The sequence below is a fragment of the Pavona decussata genome, unplaced genomic scaffold, assembly GCF_977016875.1.
Source record: "Pavona decussata unplaced genomic scaffold, jaPavDecu1.1 SCAFFOLD_2363, whole genome shotgun sequence".
NCBI lineage: Eukaryota > Metazoa > Cnidaria > Anthozoa > Scleractinia > Agariciidae > Pavona > Pavona decussata.
Window position 1 is genome coordinate 10,001 of NW_028146205.1, and position 422 is coordinate 10,422.

The 422-nt window shown below is 50.0% G+C and overlaps 1 non-coding gene across 1 annotated transcript in view; it reads right to left on the reverse strand.

Moving 5' to 3' along the window:
- LOC146447388 (small subunit ribosomal RNA) overlaps positions 1 to 114 on the reverse strand; it is a 1,800-nt gene extending 1,686 nt beyond the window's left edge. The window contains exon 1 of the ribosomal RNA XR_014861899.1: positions 1 to 114. This exon is cut by the window's left edge and continues 1,686 nt beyond it. This is a non-coding gene — a ribosomal RNA (small subunit ribosomal RNA).
- Between the last annotated feature and the right edge of the window lie 308 nt (positions 115 to 422).

Sequence of the window (422 nt, forward strand, 5' to 3'; positions counted from 1 at the left end):
CGATAACTGATTTAATGAGCCATTCGCAGTTTCACAGTACAAGTGCTTATACTTAGACATGCATGGCTTAATCTTTGAGACAAGCATATGACTACTGGCAGGATCAACCAGGTAACTATCCACCGCAGGGAACAGAAGTTCCTTGCTAAGCGGCCCCCCTCCGCAGAGGGAGAGCAAGCTTTCTTAGATTTTGCCTCCACGGGGGGAACCCATGAGCCAAACGGACCACACGGTCCCTCGGTCAAGGGAAACCCCGTCTTGTTTGCCACGTCTTTCTCACAACTGGACCCGTGCACAGTTCAGGCATACCTGTCAGACTCGCCAAGCGAGCTGAAGGAAGGCAAGAAAAGTGCTTCTGCGAAGGAAAATATCCTCCTGCTCTTTTGTCTCTATCATTAGCCAAAGGCTAGCGTACACAACTT